Below are 21,256 nucleotides of genomic sequence, written 5' to 3'. Positions count from 1 at the left end.
CTACTGGGTGGGCCCCAAGCCTCTGGCAACGCGGACACTTCCTTCCCCATCAGCAGTCCGCTGGAGCAGCACAGCAAGGTGAGAGTATTGATGGAAATGCCTTCCTGCCACTGGGCTGGAATGTGTGTGAACTGAGACTTGACACCTGGAGCCAGGTGCAGTCACCTGTCACCTGGCAGAAAGCAGGGAAGTGGCAGGGAGGAGGTCTGAAGCCGCTGGGCTTCAGTCGCTTTGGATCTCACGGGCTGTCAGGCTATTTAGAAAGCAGAGTTCAACTTGCTCAGTGACAAACTGTGTTAGCGTAGGCTTTGTTCTCTATTCACGAAAAGAGATAGCTCAGATAGAAAGAGACAATGTAACAGACTGCAGAATGAAAGGGAAATGTGTCTCTACATACTGGATACAACTGTAACAGAATCGGTTTGCATTAAATCCATCCTTTGACATGTTTGGTTATTAGTGTCAGCAGCAATTTGGGGATCTTTGTGACCTCTTTCCCACACCCTTAGCCTTGCACAGGCAATCAAAGCAGACTTGTGGGCCAGACCCTGGAGTAGAAATGCAAGAGTGAGCAGACAGACATAGTACCTGGCCTCAGGATGCTTCCAGGCAATAGCTGACCTTAGGCCACTGACGGTGGCAGTGACCATGTGTAATCATTCCCTACCCCCTTCAGACATGTTCAGTATGAAAGGAGAAAATAAGAGTTTGTTTAGCATGCACAACTGACGGGCATAAGGTGACAGCTTAGAAAACATGGTGAATCTTATCTTCATCAAGAAATCTGTGCCTGGACCGTGCTCCACTGATTATAAAGTGGTCTCTTGGTTGGTGAGACCAGGGTGGAACCAAAAAGGCCTGTGAGTGCTGTCTCTGTGACTTTTTAGTTCTGACTTCAGACAGGAAATAGAACTCTCATGGGCTAGGGGTAGAGCTCAGCAGCACAAGTGGCTTCCTGGCAAGCACAAGGTCAGAAGACTGTGGCTGTCACTTGCTTGGAAGTGACACTGGCCTGGTTTCTAGAAACTGGGCACTAACCACAATGCATGATGGGCATCCTATACCCAGAAGTTCTATAGCCAATAAAAATGAACAAAGCATTAGATTAAATCATGTAGAAATTAAGGCCAGTTGAATTGGGGTTAAAGTCAATCAACAGACATTGTCGGTATTCTAGGCTCTGCCCTAGAGAACAAAGGAAGAGCTGAGAGACCAGCAGATGTGTGGAATATTGACCTTCATGGAGCTCTACACAGGGAACGAGTCGGTCCGGAAGGGAAGGACTGACAAACCCAAGCACTGAGGTCAGAGAAGGGTCCTCTCTCAAGGGACTGGCCAGGATACAGGGGGAGGGGACAGGCAGAGGGAGGACAAGGCAGGGTTCTTCTTTAGAGCAAAGTCTTGCAACCAGACAAAACAAGACAAAGATGAGACGAACAGTCCACTCCTGAGAAATTGGACTGACAAGAGTGAAAGTCAGCCCTGGCCACATGGAGAAGGGACAGGGTACCTTGCCAGATGCCAAAGCCCCAGCCCTTGAGACCCCAACGGAAGAAGCCACACACACATTCTGTGAGAGGGGCCGGAGGATGTCTCCTCTGACCTAGTGCCAAAGTGGGAAGATGGACTCTCCTCCACATGTCTCGACTCTCAAGCAACATGGCCCAGCCTAATGTCCCTCTACCAGGCAAGGACAGTCATTTACTGAGTGCCACCAGTGTTCTGGGCACTGAGGATAGGGGGCGATAAACAGGTCATTGTGAGGCTGAGGTGTAGCTCAGGGGCAGGGTACTTGCCTTGTATGCACAGACCCCTGGGCTGCAGCCCCAGCATTGCCAATGAAAATGAAAAGCAGTCCTCATCCACCTCCTTATGGAACTTGCAGTCATTTAAGAAAGACAAGCAATAAACAAGAAAATAAGTGCATATGTGCAAGAACAAAACATGTCAAGTACGGGGAAGGAAACGAAAGGCTCCGTGGCATTGGAGCTGACCTGGAGCTGTGGCAGCCGAAAGGCAGGCAGACGCTTCTCCTAATCACGCTTGCTCCTTCTCGAGTTTCCCTGTGTATCTTGCTGTTATTAAGAGTCATCTCAGATCCACTCTTATGGTTTGGCAAATTTACTTTAGAAAAAAGGAACATGATGGTACTTGTGGTAAATACTTGCAGCCCCAAAAGTCTGAGTGAAAGGGAGACCCTGCAGACACTGGCTCCAACAGCCACCTTGCACGGAGCTGCGCTGCTGGGCCAGGTCTGTGCACCTCCGGGTGCTGCCAGAGACACAAGGTCAGCAGGCCTCTCAGGGGAGCTGGTTCTGCTGCCACATGGTTGGCTGAGCTGCTGCAGGGAGATAAGAGGAAGTATGATAACTGTAATCTCTGAAAATAGAAGTTTGTGTGCACATGCATCTCTGAAGAGAGTCCGCTCATCTACACCAGGTGCCAACAGCTTGAACCAGAAGACCGTCTGGACAACAAGCCACCAAGAAGCCCCACAGTGGTGCTTGCCTCCTGGTCTCGCACCCTTCTGCTTTCTTCCCCCACACCGTGTCAGGCTTTTCCCGTGTGACCCATAAAATCTGCTGGGACTCACGTCCTGTCACTCTTCATGGCATGTCACCAGGAAGAACTGACATCTCTCTTCACCTAGCCCTCTTTGATCGCTCACTCTTGGGAGGTCCTGTGGAAAAACATGTGAGCAACTCCAGGAAGATCTGTGTGGGAAAGATCTGAGACTTTCTGCCAGCGGCCAGCACCTGTGTGCCCGCCATCTCCGCTCAGCATCGTGGAAGTGGGTCCGCCAGCCCCGCCCAGGCTTTCCAGCATGTGGGACCCATGTTGGCTTCTTGCCTACAACTCATGCAAGACCCTGAGTCACAGTCATCCAGCAAAGTTGCGTCCAGATTAGTGAATTACATAAAGAAGCCATGTGAGATAGTTATTATTTTCTTTAAGTCACTAAGTTGGGGGATAATTTGTTACATAGCAATAGATAACATAATCCCCTCGATTCCAGAAGAGGTGACTGACAGTGCTCCCTAAATTTTACTTGTTGGGTCCCTAAGCCTACATGACTACGGATGTTCCTTCATTCCCTAGCATTCCCAGGAATTCTTATCCAAATGAGTTGTGGTTTTAGAATCAATATTTTGGGACAAATGGGACCTTTTTTTTTTTAACCAAGGTCTTGAATGCTTGGTACTCCAGGATTTGCTTAAATTTTCCATGCATCATTCCATCCATGTATCCTATTCACAGATATATGTCTGCTACACTCATGCTGACCTCACAGGTACAAATCGAGCCTTAGTATCCTAGTACTCAGGGACTTACCGTCCAATACATTTGACAGAATGGTTAGAGTGGACTTGGATGTCACAATGCCTGAGTCAGAAGCTCAGCCTCAGTTCCTTACAAGATGGGTGACCTAGGGCAAATTTCTTCTCCTCTCTGACTCTCTTTTTTATGTAGAAGATAAACCTAATAATAATTATACCTATGCCACAGGGGAGGCCTTAGAGTTAAATACCCTTGTATGTACAATGCTGATTAAGTGCCTGTTGTATGGTAAGTTTCTATTACAATACTTTCCATCACTATGACAAAATACATGAGATAATCAACTTACAAAGCAAAGAGGTTTGCTTTGGCTCACAAGTTTAAGGTTTTAGTATGTGTCCTGTTGGCCCATGGCTTTGGGAATTGTAGTAGGCAGCATATCGTAGTTGGAGCCTGTGGCAGAAGAAACCACTCACCTCTGTAGACATGAAGCAGAAAAAGAGAGGAAGGGGATCTCAATATCCCTTTAAAAGGCATGTTTCAGCACCCTAACTTCCTTCCCTTAGGCTCCAAGTGTTAAAGCTTCCACCACCACCAAGGCTAGGGGTGAAGCCTTTACTGCCTGCGTTTTTGGAAGATATTTTAGGTCCAAACTACAGTAATGTCCAATAAACATGAGTGATTGTCATTGTAGTTATTACCTGCTCTTCAGGTACTGTCTCCCCTGGGATGTCTTCAGCTCGGGTGCCACCTCCTCTAGGACATGTTTCTGGTCACCCGTGTTCCCTAGTGGCTCCTTCTTTAGGGCATCCCGACTGTACCTCCACCTGAACATTCTCCTGCCGTGTAATTGGGGACAAGAAAAACAACTGAAGCAGAGTGTTACAGAGAATAAAGACAAAGCCATAGTTTGGGGCAGGAGATTTGTCCAGGCTGAAATCTAGACCGAATTTTTAGGCACTGGGAAGCCAATGAGGGCCCCCAGGAGGGGTGTGGCCAGCAGGCCCTCCGTGCCTCGGTCTGGCTCAGTCCACACTGGAATGAGCACCACAGAGCTGTAGCTCCACATACTCCAGCAGACACATCTGGAAGTGGGCCCACACTGTTTTCGACCCCAGAGCTTCCACAAAGAAAGGCCTGGGCGATGACATGGAGCTCACGTAGGTCCTGGGGCCAGCTCCCTGGGTGGGGTAGCTATAGGAGCACCTTTTCTTGCTCCAATGACTTTGCACAATCAGAGGGGTGGCAGAGAACAGCTGGGAAATTTAATTTGGAATCCACCCAGCGTTTGCTTCTGTTCACTCCCGCCTGCTTCACTTAAGCTTGGCCCTGAGGAAGCCTCAGAGATATCCCAAAGCCTTCCAGCTTTCCAGGAACAGTTTCCCTTCAGCAGGCCTGGCTCACAGGCAGCCAGACCTTCCTCACAGCTCCACTCCAAGCCAAACAAAAGCCACAGACCAGCGGCTTCCAGGAGGCCAGAGAGGCCTGGTGCCCCCCTCCCACACACGCCCACCCCTATACTCTTTTCCCCATTACACACAATTCCAGGGGCGGAATTCTAGACAGCCTCTGTTTCTTCTTAAATCTGTGAAATTGGGAACCAGAGGGCAAACTGGGGCTCTGGGGCTCCAATTATCTCTCTCCCCTGCCTCTTGGGGGGCCTTACGCTCCCACTCAGCTCTGAGCAGTCAACAGCCTCTCGGAACCTGTTGAAATCTATTACCGACCTTTGGTCTCATCCACCACAAAGGGGCTTTCTAGATGGATTAAAGAGAAATGAATTGGCCGACGGAGGCTTTACGGCCCTCTGCGTTCTTGCCTTCCTTTTCCCCTTTCTCTCAGACTATCTCAGTTTTATTATTTTTTTTTTTTCTAGAGAGCCAGCTGGGCAGAGCCAAGATAAGGTGATGTTACCCAAATGAACGGAGGTCACAAACACCTGAACAGAACTCACTTTGTTCATTTTCCAAACTAGGCCACTGGCAGTTCCTCGGCACGAGGCCCGTTAGTGCTAAATTCATCGCATCTGGCAAAAATGAAAATAAAACAAAATAAAAAGCCTATAAAGTTGAACCGTTAAATATTTAGGGCTCATGATGAACAGCATGTCATAATATTTGTTGAATTGCATTTGCTAGTCAATGCATCTTTTCCACTTAAGGCCCCACTTTTTGGAGGTGGATGGAGAAAGCGAGAAGAATTAGGCTGCATCAAAAATGAAACGTGGGCTTTAATTTAACCTCAAAAGCCAGAGTTGGCAGTGTGCATGCCCTGGCTTGCACGGCTGTTAGTGCTTTCGAGCGAGGGGTCTGTGCTTCCCCTGGCGCCTGTCTCTGAGTGTTCACACATAGCTCCATGTGTAATTAAGCAGATGCCCTTCGATGCTGGATTTAAATTATCAAATGTCAGAATGTGACACTTTATTTGTATATGTTTCCCTTACTTAGCAATTCAAGCAGTACCTAGGAAGGGAGATGTGTCTGCTCAGCTCTAGGACAGAGCCTTACTGCAGCCCCACGGGGCCTGAAATTCCACTCTCAGAGAGGCGCTTCTTTGGCTTATTACCTCTTTTCATCCAAATTCTATAGGAGAGAATCCATGCAGACTGAGCTACTTATTTGGTCCGAGGGAGGGCCCAGATCTTTTCTTGAGATCAAAAACTTGGAATGATTTTAAGAATCCAGGAAGCCTAAGGGGTAAGAAGGCTCTGGCAGTGGCCCCAGGGACAATAGCAGATTCATTTTTAATGGTTCTGGAAAATTCTACTTTTTTAAAAAAGTGTGTGGGCAAGGAAAGAGAAAGGAAGGGAGCAACAAGAGGGAAAGGAAGAAGAAATGTGTACACTCTGTAAACTACTGTGTCGGGCGTCCCCTCTCCCCATTCCTGTGTTCCCTCTCGGCCCTATCTGCCCTGGAAGTTCAAGGTCTTGTCAGAAAGGCAGAGGGCAGGGTTGTTTCCTACAGGGACTTCCCAAGTGGGCCCTGCAGGACTGCAATCTCAGTTGTTCCCAGAAAATTGTCTTGAGGATCTCTGTCCAGTACTTCTGAAATGTCCCGCAGTGAGTGATCTTGGGAATCATTAACCAATGACCCTGAAAATCAGCTGGGAATTTGTTTAGAGCACTAACCTTCAGTGACCTTGAAAATTAGGGCACTGAACAGTGAGTAAATGTTTGGGAGAAATGGTGAGTGAGGACTCTCGGGGGACAGGGCCCAAAGTGGCATCTGAGAGACTGCAGGTGGGCCAGGTGCTGACTTGGGTCAGGCTGGTGGAGGCTGAGAGAGGGCGGTGCTGAGGGCTCCCTCGCCAGGCACCTACTACCCAACACAAAACACCCTTCACTGCACTGGGCTGTTGGGACCTAGGCTTTGGCTGAGCGGTTCAGGGCTCTGGAGCAGTCCAGACCAGAAGCTGTGCCCTTCCTCGCTATTGCCAGGTTCCCATACCATGCGTGGCTTTCGACGGTGACACAGTGTCTGCCCACTCAGCAGAGCACCCAGCCGCTGGGAGAGGCCAAGCTGGAGCCAAATTCTAGACTTCAGCAGGTCTGTATGTGTCCTCACAACACCTGGGGCTTACCGCCGCCATCTGGACCTCCTCCCCCAGAGAGCCACTCTGTCTCAGTGGCTGCCAGTGCCATCAGTCGGGCAGCCTGACCAGAAGCTGCACAGAAGGGCCCCAAGGCACATTCTGGCTCTGGGGGCTGTGTGTCCAGACCCTTGGGGGCTGGGGTAGAGGAGTGTGTCTACTGGAAGGAAGGTGCTTGGAGCTGGCTCCCGCAGGCTCAATTGTGCACATGCTCACACGTATGTGTGTGCGCATGCATGCACTGGGGTCTTTCTGTTAATGTCCACGTGTGTGAGCCCAAGTTTGTCTCTGCGTACTACTGTGTCTGTGTCCCTGTGTGGCGACCTGAGTGTGCAGGGCAGGGGTGCGTCAGGGCAGTGAACAGTAAGGGCACTCCCTGTGGAGACTGCCAGCCAGACCTCATCCTTATCATCTGAAAAAATGGGAGCACAATAATGCCCATCATTTAGGGCTGTCAAGGGAATTGAATTAAACAATACAAATTAATCACTTGTAAGTAAAACCTGACACATAGCAAGTGCTTGACATGTTACTTCATTATCCCGAGCGTGCTTCTGCATGTCCACGTTGGTGCAGGCATCGGTGTGTGAGTGGTATGTGCCGTCCCTGGGTTCTGGCTGTTTGGGTAGGTAGCATGTCGGTACGGATGCTTATATTTATGTGTTGGCATGCTGCGCCCCCTGCAAGTAGGTGTGTGCGTGTGTGCTCGAGAGTCAGGCGCCTGTTAAATATTTGCTTTGCAGGGCCCTAGGGAGCACAGTTGGCAGAACTGCCAGCTCTGCGTGCAGTGTTTTTGACAGCTTGAGCACGGCCTCCAGAAGTGTGAACTTTCTCAGGGTAAACAGTTAATGATACTGTGATGCCAGCGCTGACCTCCTCACGGGCCTTCTCCCAGGCTAGGAGCCATTAGGAGACTTCTCCCCCACCTCTTCCCCCTTCCTCCTCCCAGCCTGATGCTAGGAGGCTGAGGATTTGTGTGATGGGCAGTGGGGTGCAGCACCCAGGCCTCTATCTATCCGTCCCCCACCCCTCTCCCCCAGCCTGGAGGGGAAAAACAACTTCCCTTAGCCAGCCTCTTTCTGCCCTCTGCGATCAGCACCTTAAAGAGCTCTCAAGGCAAGGGGAGGGGTAGGGTGCAAGGTGGCAGAGGCCAGTCTTCATCCCTTGTCCTGGTACACCATGTGCTGCCAGTGCCAATGGGACAGTGGGTTTCCAGCTGCTCCAGGTCTCTGGATCTAGGGAATCCCTGGGAAGGATGTGATTACCCAGTTAATTTATGCAAAACCTCACTCTTCCCCAAATTGGGTCACAGCTTCTGGGAGTGCCTGAAACCCTGGCATAAAACCTATTTTGTTGAGGAGAAAACTAGTGCTTAATCTTGCGCCCCAGCAGTGCCTTTCCTGCCCCTCTCTCCTGGCACTGCCTCTCAAGTGTCCCCAACTGGCATCTGTCCAACACCCTCCTGCCCTTGCACAGTGGAACTTGGCCTTTGTATTCAGCTGTGCAGTCACAGGGGTACACCACTGCTGGAGAGCTTTGAGATGAGTGTGACTGGGTGCAGGCTTGCATGGATGCAGATGTGCACATGTATGTGCACATGCATCCATGTATGTGTGTGCAAGCGACTGCATGAACAATCATGTCAGTACACTTCTATGCCTTTGTTTCCTTAAAACCATGCAAAATCAGACAGTGGCTACGTATACCTCCAGTGGGGGTCATGTCCCCATGAGGTTAAGGACAAGCTAAACACTGGGATTTATTCTAGAAACTATGATGGGAGACAAGCAAGAATTGGGAGAGACTATTCAGGACTGCTTCAGCCCCCTCCCAATTTACAGATGAGGTAACAGGCACATCTGGGAAAGTGGCTTGCTTTGCATTTGCAAGTGCAGAGCTTGGGCCAGTGCCTAGGCTCCCCCTTCCACTGCAGCAGACTCCCCCAGTCCTGCTCCCCACTGGGGCCTACAGCTTCTGCTCTGAGCCCTCTCTGAGCCTCCAGGAATGCAGGGGACAAAGATTCCAGATCTTGCAGGTCTCTGTCAGATCTGAGGAAACCCCTTGGGTGTTTTCTCTTACCCCCCAGCCCTGCACCAATCAGTGGAAGCCCCTTTAAAAGATGGGCCAGGCCTCCCACTCCCACACCCCCTGCCACTGCACAGAGGAGAGCAAACCTTTCCAGACAGCCCCTATCTGGGTCTCATTACAAAGACGCAGCCATATTCCATTAATTCCTCATTTGCTGTGGGCAAAGCGCTGATACGTACATTTTTACCTGGGGTGGTTTTAATCAGTTAATTTAACCAGAAACATTAATAATGTATTTCCTTGCCACTCGACTGCCCATCTGTTGAACAACTTACCTGTTGGAGAGCAATGTCACCTCCTGCGACTCAGAGCCCTCGGCTGCCCAGGAACAAGATGAGATGCTGCATATTTAATGGCTGAGCAGGCCAAGGGTGAGGGTTGGGGGTTGCGCGGGCTCCCAGCTGTAGCTTGCCATCATGGCCTCCCTGTGCCTCGGGCTCCCAACAAACGCCACCTCCCACCTTTGCCTTTGATCACAGCTTTGTTGGTGGGTTGTAACCTGGATTACTGCTTAGGGTTGGGAGAATGGAAGAGGGCATGCTGAGTGCCACAGAGCTGCTTCCCTGGCAGCAGCTGAACCTGCCTGGTCCTTCACCCACCTTGTGGATGGATTGGGAGGACTCTAGCAGAAAGTCTAGGTGAAGAGCAAGCAGGGCGCATATAGCAATTGCTTGACCTAGGAAGGTTTTCTTCCTTGATGAAGTAGCTCATGACCCCAGGTCACTAGGACCCATCCCTGTGAGGCTGACAGTCTGAAATGCCTTGACCACTTGGTGGTGATATACAGGACAGATAACCACAGGCCGGGGGAGGCGCTGTAGCCGGGTCATGCCATGATGTGGTCAAACCTTGGCCATGTAACGGTTGGGCATGGGGACTGAGGGAAGATTCTCGGGGGAGGGGGAGGGGGGCAACAGCAGAACTTTAGGGACCTGGAGATGCTGCTTGGTTGGGCTTGGGGAGCAGTGCCAGCCATGGGACAGGATCACAGTTGACCTCCCCTACCTTGTGGCTCTCCTGGGTTCTTATTGTCTTCCTCCTCCCTCCCTTGGGAACCTTGGAGCAGCAGAGCTCAGGGGATGCTCCCATTGTTGGATCTACACATCACCCACCCAGCTCAGTATCCCATTGTTTCTCAGTGCTGGCGGTGCTGGAAGGGGTCCCACCCACCGTGTGTCCTCCCCAGGTACAATGAGGCCTGAGTCTCAGCACACACATTACCCAGCACCGAGCTCTCACTACCTACCCCGAGCCTGGTGCTCTGGCTCCTGGCCTCCCCCTCTGCAGTGCCCTGGTGAGCAGCACAAGAGCAAAGCAAGCGCTTTCTAAAGGTACCCGACATCCCCGAGGTAACCCAGAAACTTGTCCTAGAGAAGGAGGACCAGGGCATGCGGAACACGTCAGGAAAACAGAAGCCCATGGAAGCCTCTCTTCCTGCCTGGGTCTGCTTGATTTCCTGAAGTCTGAGGCACCACTAACTATAAAATGCATAATTTTATGTACCTCCCTAAGAAAGAAAAAAAAATGCCACCCAATTAAACTATGACACAGTGCTGTCTTATCATCTATTGCAACACCCATCTCGATTTCAGGGATGTTAAAATGTGAGAAAAAAAAGTGTGATTTGGAATCAATGGATGATGGTGATGAAAATAACCCGAGCTGCCGCGTACTGAGCGCACTCTGCGGTGGCCAGGCTGTGCTGAGGGTCCTGCGTGCAGCATCTGCTGGAGTCTCACACAGCCCGCGAGTCAGGATATGGTTCAGAGAGGGTGAGCGGTGCTGTGAGGTTACATCGGCCACAAGAATCATGCTTCAGTAGTGTTTCGGTATGCTTTTGTATTATCACCATCATCTCTCAGGTCTGTAGGTGGGGACACTGGGGCACGTGGCCCGCGTGTCTGAGGCCATCAGCTCATGAGTGGCAGAGGGCGGCTTGCTTGGCTACGCCCCCACCCTCAGCGCATTTTAGCAGGGGCAGAGCTGTGCTTCACTCCACGCCATCTAACTTCTTCCCCATGCTCTGAATCGCCCAGCGCTGCTGCCACTACTAAAAAGCGAAGGGTAGCAGGGAAGGTCACTTCTCCATGTTTGCCCCCCCACCCCACCCCCGCGGCCTTCTCCCAGGCACTTCGGGCCCTCTGTGGGCCACCCCACCACGCCCAGGGCCCACCTCTCCTTAGCCATCGTCTTTTCTTACTGGCTGCCTGGCAGAGGGCGATCCCCGCCTCACCAGCCTCCTTCAGATTCTTAACAGCCCGGTTGCATGAGGGAAGCAGCAGGCAGGCAAGGACGCTGCAGACACCGAGAGCAAGAGCCAGCCCTCAAAAATTCACAAATTGGTCCCAGAGAGAAATGGAGCCTCTTTTTTGCCTATCAGCTCACTTCCCCAACCATTACCAGGCAGGCAGAGGAAGGCCCTTGGCTGGAGCAAAACCCAGGCCTGGGCGTGGGGAATGGCACTGGGGCAGCCTGACTCCCTTCCCAAAGGCGCAGGGACTTGGGGGCCAGCTTGGGTGCAGCATCTCCAAGAATGGGACCAGGGAGGGGCCTGGTGCATGGGGGAGACCAGGAGCTGCCTGCTATTGGGGGAGGGCTGTGCTGGATGGACAGACAGAGGGCTTGGGGTCCAAAATCTGTGCCAGTGGCAGATGGTACCTTCTGCCATCAGACATAGGCAAAAGGTGGGATTGAGCCCAGGCCCTGCAAAGTCAGAAAGAATCCTTCTTCTGAGCCTCAGGCAGCATCATCAGGGAGGCAAAGTCTGGAGCTAGCTATGCACATTTCGTATCATGCCAGGCACTAGGCCAACAGATTTAGATATATCATCCTCTCCCGTGTGCAGCAGCCCTGGAAGGCAAATGGCCCATTTCTCAGATAGGAAAACTGACGTGCAAACGGGGTAATCCTGAACAGTGACTAATGCTGGCATGTGAACTGCGCCCGGTCTGGGTTGCAACCTGCAATGCTCTGGGTCAGGCATGGAGGACTAGAAAGGGCAAGATGAGCTTGAGGAGCCACAGCATTGGATCTGGAAGACCAGCTCAGGGATGCAGCAGGTCCTTAACACTACACTTTGTTTTTGAGAACTTTTGAGCAGCATCCACCTGGCACCCAGAGCCACAGCCTGCTGTCCAGCCAGGTCCTCTGTGGCAGGGTTTACTCACACAGCAAGGACCAGGGCCTCCAGCAGACACAGTAGATGTGGCACCAGGCTGTGTCAGCTGTCAGCCGTGCTGTGGCACTGCAAGAAGGAGGCAAATTTCCAGAATCAGAGAGAGAAAAAGCATTACCTGGGAAGAGAGGGCCAGGCTGGGTGTGACCTAGCCAGATGCGACCACACCAGGGTCCCCGGGCGCCAGGCTCCTGCAAGTTCTGCCACTGGGCTTCTGCTGCCTCTGCGTGCTTTTCCTCCATGCCCCACCACTGACTCGCCCTTTAGTCCAGCTTAAATATCTTCTTGAAGAACTCCTGTGGGACTTTTCCTGGCCATTTTGCCTCCTCAGAGCCCTGCATTTATCACCACAGAACAGCGCCACCCTTCCCTAGCTGATGATGACTTCAGTCCACTCTTTTGCACTTCAGGCTGCAAGCCACCAGAAGTGACAGCAGACTTCCTCGGTACTCTGCTCCTCTGCAGAGAGAAGGTGCCGGGACACACCTGCTGCTGGGCTTCCCTTGGCACTCATGCTGGCTCATCTGCTTAGTCCCACACCGGTATTTGTCACAAGAAGGTGCCACCTTATGGGCAGAGGCTTGTGTCTGTGGATATGCAGACAATTCTGTCTTTGCCCGAATGAGCTGGCCTATGGTGGGTATTCGGTGAATACTTGTTGAATTCAGGTAAGACTGCTCAGAGAAGTGAGCCACAGCGGGCCTAAGATAAGGGTATTATTCCCCCTGACTATGCCTGTGCACTGTGCTGGGGCTCATCAGAGCATTCTTTGAAGGCTGTAGTTGAGTTGGGGGACAGACATGGAAATGGCAACAGGGCAAATGCCACACAGCTGTCACCGCACTCATAAGTGAGCTAAACCAGACCCGCACGTGTAAACATCGTAGTGCCTCTCTAGTGTGAGAAACTGAAAGAGTAAATAAAATCTGAAAGGTACAGTAGACACTGTGACAGGGAAAGAAACTGTTCAAAGGGAAGGCACAACTGGGGTGAGGGAAAGGAGAAAAGAAAGAAGGAAGGGGAAAAGATATATTTACATATATATAGATATAGATATAGATATAGATATAGATATAGATATGTATATACAGGACAGCTTGGATAATTCTACTACTGATTTCTGCTGGTCTATTGAAAAGAGCAGTCAATGCTTAATTTCTTCTCTCTTGGTATTTTAATTTTTAAATAAGTTTTTTGGGCCAATTTTGCATGCTTCTATCTAGTAATCTGAACAACTAGTTTGAAGACAACAATATGTAATTTTAACAACCATTGTTGAATTCCTATTATTTTGTTTAGTGAAGTTCCACATAATTTTTAATGGTTTTTATTTACTATTTTGTATTCTCTTTAAAAAAAAATGTAGCCTGGGGGCAGGACACACCTAGATACACTTGGTGTCCAGGAAGTTACTACTCTGCCTGAGCAGCTCTGTCTCTATCTCTGTCTCTGTCTCTGTCTGTCTCTGTCTCTGTCTCTCTCTCTCTCTCTCTCTCTCTCTCTCTCTCTCTCTCTCTCTCTTTCTTCTTGAGACAGGGTCTCACTATGCAATCCATGCTGGCCTCCAACTCACTTTGTAACCCAGGCCAGCCTCAAACTCACAGCCATCCTGCTGCCTCAGCCTCCGGAGTGCTGGGATTACAGGCATGCACCGCCATGCCCAGCCCAAGCCTCCACTTCTTTACCCATGATATAAGGAGAATCTAATGCTTGAGACAGTGTGGAGATAAACATGGCGATGCCCATGAAGCATTTGGCACAGTATCTGATGCCTAAGAAGGGCTCAAGTACTGTGTCACCATTAATATACACAGTGTCACTCTTGGCCTGGCTAAGAAACTGTCTGATATGCTGAGCGACATGTCACATGGAGAGGTGGAGTGAAGATAAGGAGAAAGCTGGGTGGCAGCTGGATTTATGAGGACGCTGAGTATCAGAAGGAAAACTGGGGCTCTGATCCTCTGGGAAGAGGAGTGGGGAAGGGAGAGCAAGTGAGAAAGCTGAGGCCTTGAGGCCAGGCAGGAGCTGGAGAGCACAGGGTGGGAAAGTAGTCAGGAGGGTGATGGGGAAGGCAAGCTTGACACCTGGACCACCGAAAGATGCTGGTGTTCCCTGCTGGGATAGGAGGTGCAGGGAAAAGGTCAGCTCTGGGTGTAAAATGCTGGTGATATTGTGGAGGACTTGAAGACAGAGTGTAGGCCAGAAAGACCCTGTGCCTCCAGCCTCTTTTATTAAAGGCTACACCCATTTGTGGAGAGGCATGGAAGCCAAGAACGATAGGTGACACCCAGGCACAGATCAGCCGCATCTTCAGAAGACATTTGTGATTTATCCTTCAAGGGGAAAAAAGATGTTTACCTGTTTTATTCCCTTGACTTGGAAATACAGTGGTACCTCGGTTCATGAACTTAATTCTTTCCACAATTCTAGTCGCAGACCCAGTTGGATCAAATCAAATTCATGGTTAAGTTCAATGCTGACCTTAAGGGGAAAATTGATTCAGTTCTCGTCCAACTGGGCTTGTGACCAGAATTACAGAAAGTGGGAAGTTCATGAACCGAAGTACAGCTGTAGGTGTTTCTGTTAATTTCAAGCTTTTAAACTCTTTAAAAAAAAAATTCATTAGAAATGACTGAGCCCATCCAAGGAGGGAGAAACAGCACACCTTGCAAAGGTTAACCTCAAAACTGGCAACGATCACTGGGCAATCACCTTCAGAGATCAAGACAAAGCATCAAAGCATTGTATTGCAATCTTACACTCCAGAGTCAAACCAGAGCTTGCCTTTTGGGTATGAAGAAACTGTGAGAATTCAGGAAAGGAGAGCCTGAGTGGGAGCTACCTCCTTGGGGCTGGTGTGAGCATTGCATGAGACAGATAATGAGAGGGAGGGCTCAGAATGAGGGCTCGGTAGGGCTTACTAATTCCTAAGACCATTTTTTTTTACACTCCAGAATAACTTTTGGTCTGGCTGCTACTCTGTACCCAGGTGGATATGCAAAAAATTCTGTCTCTGCATTTGTTCTATGTATAGAGTTCAGAAGACCATGTCTCTACCTGTAGCTTTAGAATGCAAGCTACATTTCTCCATCACCACTGACAGACCATGGAAACTCTGAGATGGCAACTTTCCTCCAGTTTTGCAAATGTACCCGCTCTCCTCCTGTTATAGACTGCCTTGGGGGGCTTTCTGAGTGGCTGCGATGAGAGGAGATTTAGAGGGCTTTCTGGCTTTCAGCAACAAGGATTCTGCTTTCTGATCTAGATGTTTCTATAAGGAATCTCCCCATACCACCCACCACTAAAAAGCCCCGAATTACATTTTTATTTTATGTAATGTCTCCTCTGCCACCCCAAGGCAGGAGCACTGGTTAAAAGCTGCCGTCCACTTGTTACCTCCCTGGAGAGTTGTTGTTTAGCCTTTTCAAGCTTGTTTATGCATATTCATATGTCTTATGCATATTCATTTATAACTGAGTCGTGTTTATGGAGTGGCTCCTATGTACCAGGTACTGTACTATGGAGAGACCAGATCCCTGGTGCAAAGAACTTCTATTCCAATGTGAAGGATAGAGAACAGGCAGACTATGAATAAAATAAATACACTTAAGATGGCTCTAAAGTGTGTTAAGAGCTTTGAGGGAATAAGCAAGGTGTTCAGAGATAGAGGCCTCCCCACTATTCGTCTGTTATGTGCCTACCACGTGACACATGGTACCTGCTCCCTAAGCTTTTGTGGAGTGAAGTAAAGGCTGAGTGGCTGGATATCTCTATCACTGGCAGAGGACAAGTTTGCTTGGAATTCCTTTGAACAGCCATGAGCTTGTAAAGATTCAAGCAACCTCATTTGCTAATGATCATAATTATGTCAGAATCCCTTATTTCAACCAAAGGCCCTGGGGAGAGAGGCACAAAGCATCCATGTGATGAATTAGCTCCCCGCGTTCTCCTCCCTGCTGTGCCTCCACCCAGGTGAGATGCGCGCCCACACCTGCCCAGGTGCACATGCACACAGGCACAGTAATGACAGCTGAGAGGCCCAATCGCACCCCTGTGGCTGTGCTGAAACAACCAGGCATCAGCGCTGTAGAAATCAGTCCTTAGGAAACAGAGCCCTTTGCACAGGCCCCATAGAGTTAAATCACTCTGACACTTTTCCTTTCATCCTTTCCTCATTCTTTCTTGTGTGTCTGCAGTGCCCAGGGCTGAACACAAGTCTCAGGGGCAGACTGGAGTGCAGAGGACCTAGCCCTGGGTTGCAAATAGCTCACATTTCAGAAGCATTTTGAACTTTTGCCCAAATCACTGGGACACAGTGATTTCCGAAGTGCATTTCTGGCTAGATGTCTTGCCCACAAAGGTTGCCATGGTTGTCAAGTGAGCTTGGGGGACACGCTCCCCCATCTTGCAGGCTCCCTGTGCACATGAGCACAACAGATGCCCAGAGAAGTCCTACTGACAAGAAATCTGCTCCATCTTGTTCAACTTGGAGTTTTCCAGTCTTACAAGCAAAGTCAGCCTCCCTGCAGCTGGACTGCGGTGTCTCAGGGTCCCTGGAGTAGCGACAACATGGTGGCTCCAACAACCAAGCCAGAGCTGCTGTTCTTTCTTCTCCCCAAGGAGCACAGAAGAGGGAGTCAGAGTCAGGGGGAGGGGAGAGAGGTTGGGGATAAAGAGACAGCAAAGAGACTCTGAAATCTCCCCATGTAGAGAAAGAGAGGCTATAACCTGCACTGCTATGAGTTGAGGGTCCCTTTCCCAAAATGCTCAGGACCTGAACTGTTCAGATTTCAGAGTTCTTCACACTTTGAAATATTTGTATAGACTTCACCACAGTTGAACACCCCTAATTTGAAATTTGAAATACTTCAAACTCTGAAATGTTCTCAGCATCCTACCGAAGTTTCAGATTTTGGACCTTCATAGTAGGGATGTGCAACCCGTGTTACTAGATGAAGAAGCTGAAGCTCCCAGCCATAACCCAGCCAGATGGAGCCCCCCAGGTGAGCAGGCAGCTGTGGACAGGACCAGAAGGATGCCGAGGCCCCAAATGGGCTGTGCCTCTAATTTCAGGTGGCCAGTTCAAGAGCAGGAGCTGAGAGCCCAGAAGAAGTCAAACTCTGAGAAGGCAACAGCCAGGAACAGCTTTAGCATTATTTGTATGGGTTTGAGAGGGAGGGAGGGAAGGGAGAAGGTAGGACCTACAGGGAAGCTGAGGGCAGACACCCTGGTGGACTCTGGCCAGTGGAGAACTATGAAGATATTTTCAGCATCTCCAAGTCCTGCCTTTGTGAGCCCCGCCCCGGCAGAGGTTGGCCAGGAGCCCTGCCTGGAATGGCTCCTCCTAGACAGTCAGAGGCTGAGTTGGGGGAGGGCAAAATCCTCTGTTGTTGCCATCTAATAAAAACAACATGTGTTTTCGCTCCCCCTGGCCCATTTCTGTCGCTCCAGCAGCATTGTCAGAAGAAACGAAACAAAACCGAGAGTGGAAGTTGATTCTATAATTAGTGCAGTTTCTTCACTGTTCATTCAGGATCTCCAGAGATCAATTAGCTTGCTTTTAAGCTAAAAGGCATCTGAATAAGTATTTAACCTGCATAGCAATTGATATTTAAAACAGACAAGCGTGGAAGTAATAATGTAGCGTGGCTCTACCCTTTTTCACCGATTTCCCCCTTCTGTTCCCTGGACCCTCATCTCTTCCCACTCACATTTCCCGAGTGGCTACGGGCAGGCATCCAGGCATTTTTAAGACAAGCCTGGGGGTGGCCAGGTTGGCATGGGGTGCTGCCAAGGACAGGGCTGTCTGCTGATGCTGGCCTCACTGTCCAGCCAATGCCCCAAGCGTAAAGTAGAGATGGCCCTGTTAGGGCTGTCTGTAGGGCAGCCAGGGTCAACCAGGTCCTCTCTGCAGCTGTCTACGCATGCCGGCAGGCACTGGCACCCTCTCCATCCATGCACAGGGCAAAGTGTCTTTTGAGGGTGCCTGCCTCAGTTTCCTCATCCAGTAACAGCAAATCAGTGCTTAGGCTGAGTAGGGCAAACCTGAGAACTGCAAGAGTCCATGTCCTCCTATGTGTCGTCTTTATTGTGGATGGCCTGAAGGGTATCCATATGTTCTACAATTTGCCCCATAAATATTGAAGTTTTGAAGTGCAGTTAGCTTCTTAAAACAAGCAATGTGTGTGTGCATGCATGTGTGTTTATAGATGTGTGTTTCTAACAAACACATTTTGACATCCTGTCTGTGCCAGTGTGTTAGGAATATGGTGTGGGGGGTGCAATGCCAGAATGACAAAGATGGGTCTCAGCATCCGTAGTACAACGTGAGGTATAGAGTGGGGCACAGGACTAGTCACCTGTATTAAGGTACAGAGTAAGATGCACTCAGAGCTCAAGGAGAGGTTTTGGTCAGAGATCCCCTCACACAAGTAAAGTGGCAAGGAGTCAAGTCCAAGATGACTGGGCAGTGACCCCAGGAATCTGCACTGTGAGCGGCAGGAAGGGAAGAGAGCCGGCCACACGCAGGTGGGTGAGCAAGTCCATTGCACTGTGGGCAACTGGAGCTCTGTCTCCCTGGGCCTTTGAGAAACTAGACGGGATGCATCACTGTGTGGTGCCTCTGTGGGCCAAGAAGCTGCACTTGACCCCCTTCTCTGTGTCTCCTGGTAGAAGGCAGTGCTGAGCTGGTCCTTATGTCTTGCACCGTGAGCTGGCCAGGCCATGCCCCTGCCAGAGAGCGTTAGAGATGGAAAGCTGAGGACAGAGAGAAGTAACGTCTTCAGGTGGCCTCATGGTGGGACAAGGGAGAAGGGTAGCATCTGCAGCACCAGCCCAGAAGAGAAACACCGAAGCCAGAGCTGGAGGTGCAGAACAGACTATCCCAGTGGAGGAAGGCATGAGCAAGAAGTGCAGACAGAGGCAGAAAGGGAGCGGGAGAAAGCAGCAAAGGCCAGACTGTGCTGCACGCAGAGGCCAAGGCTGGGCCGGGAGGCACTTAGTCTTTCTGTGGCTACCAGGGGCACAAAAGGGTGGACCACGAGGTTTCCCTGCCTGTCCTTCTGAAGGTGAGCCAGCCCTGCCAGTGTGGACAAGCTGGGAGGTGGTTCTAGATCTCCAGTCTCCCTACCCCTCTGGCAAGGGCACCCCCTGCTCCCCCACCGATCTGAAATGCCTCGTGCAGCACTCTCCTCATAGCTCCAGCTACTGTTCCTCCGCTTGCTGACAGCCCATCCCTCATCAGGGTCTCTGGGCAGCATGAGAGCCTCCAGCCATCCTCTCGACACGGTCGATTCTGCAATATTTGACTTGCATGTCCCCGAGTTGTACAGACAAAGCTCCGCATATCACCAGATCAATTAAAACAACTGCCACCAGGCCCCAGAACTCAATCAGAAGCTCCCCCTGAGACACCAGGGTTGGCGCACATCCCTCTTCACAATCATCTCTTCTCTGGGTACCCACGTCCCAGACAAAGGCCTCCGGCTTCCCTGCCCCTCCGTTATGGTAACTTCTTACTCCTACCAAGAGCCTATAATGCATGTTAGATGCTTTATCCATTAAAGATGCAAAAGATCTCTGCATTGTAATCACTGTTAGTGTCCCCACTTCAGACAAAGAGAAGCAGGCTCAGGGCCCATGAAGTGACCTGCCCAAGGTCACACAGCTGGAAAGTGGTAGAGCCAGTGCAAGAGACCAGATAGTCTGGCTGCCAACTCCACAGACTTCACTGTACCTTGTGCTTACTCAAACATAGGCTCACCTTCAGTGTCCCCTTTCCTGTCCTAAACCCTACATCTTCCACTTCCCTTTGACCACCTTAGGAGGGCAAGCCTGCAGCTGTCCTTTCTTCCCACAAGTTCTGCTGGAGTGCAAAGCCCTCATCACTCCAGTAGCCTCCCAAGGCCAGCCCCTCACTGATAGACTCAGAGCTGCTTGCAGGTTACCTGCTTCATGAAAACAACCATAACACTGTCTTCTGCGTTTCTCGCTGATTAGATCTTATCCTGTGGAGAGCTTTGCCCTTACAGGGCTTGTTCTTGAACACTTCTCTCCTGTCCTGTTCTTAACGGTGAGTTCCTGGAGGGCAGGGATGATGTCTGACTGCTCTCTGATTCAGCCAGTGCCTAACCTCAACCCTCATTCACAGATAGAGCCAATAAACAACATGCAATAAGCGAGTGAGTGAGTGAGTGAGTAGGTGGATCAGCAAATGAACAAACAAATGAAAGCAAGACATGTAGAGTCCTTGTTCCTTGCTCAGAAAGCCCATCCCTCGACCTTTCTAGGAACACTGCTCCACCTCTCTAAACTACACACAGATGCCCCTTGACTTGGTCTGTATCCTGAGAAGCCAATGGTTCATTGAAAATAGTCTCACTCAAAAATGTATCTAATATCCCTAAATTATTTAACCTCAAACATTAGCAACGTGGGACACCAAGCATCAGTTGTCTCTCAGGTGTGTAACATGCTAGGAGCTGCCACTCAAGGCTGCTCCCAGGCATCACGCGAGAACGTGGGAGAATATGGTACCGTGTTTCCCAAGACCACAATTTCAAGGTAATTTCTACTAAATGTGTCTTACTTTTATTTACACCATTGTAAACTTTAAAAACCATTAAGAGAAATCGTTATTAGGTCAGGGCCATCTGTATGTCGTCCCACAGGGAAAGCAAGCCACTGTGTCCCTCGCCCACCCCCTCTGCCTCCTGCAGAGGCAGCAGGACAGAGAAGCCCACCAAGGAGGTCAGAGGCCCCTCCAGGCCCCTGCAGGGCCAGCTGAGGTGTGGTGAGAGCCGCATGGTTCTCCCAGCTGTAGAGCTGCAGGGGCCCTGAGAGGGAGGAGACGGCCCTGCTCTGAACTGAGAGAAGGGCCCGGGAAGAGGTGCTGGCGAGGATCTCACTGATTAGCACCTCAGTTAATCTCTGCAACACCTTGAAAACTTCAGGAGAAGAACAAAGGGGACTAGAAAGAAAGCACAGAGTCCAGCCCGAGGACAGAGGGAGCCTGGGCCTGGTTCTGGGAACACAAGTGTCTCTCCAGGGCCCTGGCTGCCTGGCAGGCAGTGAGGCACAGAGTGGGTCCTGCCGGAGTCGCCCTGCACTCCGCCGGCTTGGCTGACT

At 50.5% G+C, this 21,256-nt stretch overlaps 1 protein-coding gene across 1 annotated transcript in view; it reads left to right on the top strand.

Moving 5' to 3' along the window:
- Positions 1–21,256, top strand: part of Grik3 (glutamate ionotropic receptor kainate type subunit 3) — a 209,286-nt gene that overhangs the window by 88,523 nt on the left and 99,507 nt on the right. The window lies entirely within an intron of this gene.

Source organism: Octodon degus, unplaced genomic scaffold (genome assembly GCF_000260255.1).
Source record: "Octodon degus isolate 3935 unplaced genomic scaffold, OctDeg1.0 scaffold00130, whole genome shotgun sequence".
Lineage (NCBI taxonomy): Eukaryota > Metazoa > Chordata > Mammalia > Rodentia > Octodontidae > Octodon > Octodon degus.
Note: the sequence above shows the minus strand (reverse complement) of the source record. Positions and strands in the feature narration are given on the sequence as shown.